The following is a 2,399-nucleotide window of genomic DNA, read 5'->3' as shown; positions in this document are numbered from 1 at the left end:
TCAAGGATTAAGTCAGTTGTCTGAAACTCCTAACTCAGTATTAGAAGGATTTTTGGAGATAACACCAAGAAAGGATTTAACACTTTATGCAGATGTGATATATTTGCATACGTATCATGAAGTTTTTAGACAAATCTAATATTTTGCTTTCATTGTAACAATTGCTTTGGCACTACTGCTGTAATAAACGCTTCAAATTAATTCTTTATATGAATTAAATGATATTTTGGTAGAAGAAATTATTAATTCAATTGATGCTTATACACTAGACTGAGATCACATTTTGCTATATGAGCAAAATCTTGCTCTGATGCTATTAGTTGCCTTTAATTTGTTATTTATTGAAATTTGTTTAGGAGCGAAAGTCTGAAATTACACGGTTTTGGAGCAAAGATTTAACGCTATGTCAAGTTGCAATGACAACAAGTTTCTGTTAAAGAGGTTGACAGCTTGCTTATTTTTCTTCTTGGTTAATCTTTGCCCATGTGTACAACTTGCTTAATCAGATCCCAATATGCATGTGTAGAAATTGCATATTTACCTCTTACTGTTATCATAAACATAGGTTATATATATATATATATATGATCACCTAATAGCAATCTGTAATAAGCAGATTGGAAGGTAGCAATTGTTGTTGTAAGCAATTGAATTGAATGATTAATTTGACTTTAATTATCAATTGGAAGAAGAATTGAAGACTTTATCAGAATTGGTCCTTAACTATATTACTACTTTTAGCATTGATATTAACAACAATAATAGCAACCTATATGGTGAATATTCTGTCATTTTTGGTTTGCTTGGAAAATAAAGAGAACAACAGCTAGCACTAACACTACCTTTCAACTTTTAAGTTGTTTTCTTTTTTCAGTTTTTCTTTTCGTTATTCAGCAAAGACATGAATTTGAATCGTTCTCTTTAATATTAGTTTGTAATAGAAACTTGATTTTGAAATTTCTGGTTCTGTTTTGTTTGAGACAAGAGTGACACTGAATGTGTCGGACAGTTCCAAACCATTTATGTACATAAGTTTACGACGCAACCTTTCACTCATTCTCTCCTTAAAACCGGTTCACTGTCTATTTAAAGGGGTCTCTAACTTATTCATCATGTGTCCACTAACTCTCGATCTAACTTCTTCATACTTTGTTTCTGAAAATGAAAGCCAATAGTTGTCTGCAATACTGAATTGTGTGAAGATGGAAGATCCACTGACCCACAGAGCATTTTGAGGAAGAAATTGTAAGCGCCTCCAGTGTGTAAATAAGTCACAAATAAGACCTCTCATCATAATTTCACCAAGTCAATTTCACTGATTGATTTCGAAGGTCTTCAAAATTTACTTGCAAATATAATCCATTTGGTCAAGTCTTGGTGCCACTAGAGCAAAATCTTCATAAAACCTTGTTTTTGGTCAAATATAATAATTGGATGAATTTCCAAACTATTCCACCTCTGCATTTGATACTCTAGTTTTATGGTATAATAATTTGAGGTTCCTGTTCTTGTATCCGGTTTTCATCACATCAAACTAAATATACTTAAATTGTCTATAAACAAGGTGAGTGCATGGCGTAATACATCTAGATGTATTTGGAGGCTTAAAAGTTTATCTACGGTTGAATTTTTCACGTACGTAACAACATTTTAGTTGATGTAAACTCCATATATACACAACCCAATATGACAATATCAGAGTGAATTTCCTTGATTCTTTCTTGGTAAAACAAAGAAAGCTATCTTGATCTTTCTCACAACTTGCTTTTCAAGTTGGAAGAACCAATGCAGAAATAAAGCGATAAAAAATTTTGTGCTTGACCTTCATATATGCCACTTAACAATCTCCACGGTTGACTTCCAGCTTTTCCCTTATATGCCACCTAATTACTAAATATTGGATATTTTTAAACCAATTTCTTGTATTTCAAAATTAGTAAGTAAAACAGAATGGTAATTTGAAAAGGCAAAAATAACGGCCACCCAAAAAGAGGACAGCAAGAGTCAAAGTAAAAATTTAAAGTCAAGATGGAAACAGCTTGTTAGACAACGATGCAGGTCACTGGAAGAAGTACAATGATCAGGTTACAGTAATTATTTTTTTCTCTGCATAAATTTGAATGTTCTCAACTAAGTTTAGAAAAATAAAAAAAACGTTGGGAAGTAAGAAATTAATAAAATGTAAGCCTACCACCAAGTATATGGATTAACAGGTGTAGGATTGTTCCACCTTAGGTAGTGATCTCCAATTCGAATTCTACATATGCAGCTATATCAAATATTTGGAGGGGAGCTCCATAGTAGTCTTACTCGACTCTCAGAGAATTGTCTCCCTTGGTGGATATATAAATGGTGCAATTTGCATCCTTGAAAATTTAAAGGAAAAATTCCAACCTTCC

Source organism: Glycine soja, chromosome 3 (assembly GCF_004193775.1).
Source record: "Glycine soja cultivar W05 chromosome 3, ASM419377v2, whole genome shotgun sequence".
NCBI lineage: Eukaryota > Viridiplantae > Streptophyta > Magnoliopsida > Fabales > Fabaceae > Glycine > Glycine soja.
The sequence above is the reverse complement of the archived record's forward strand: the minus strand, read 5'-3'. Positions refer to the sequence as shown.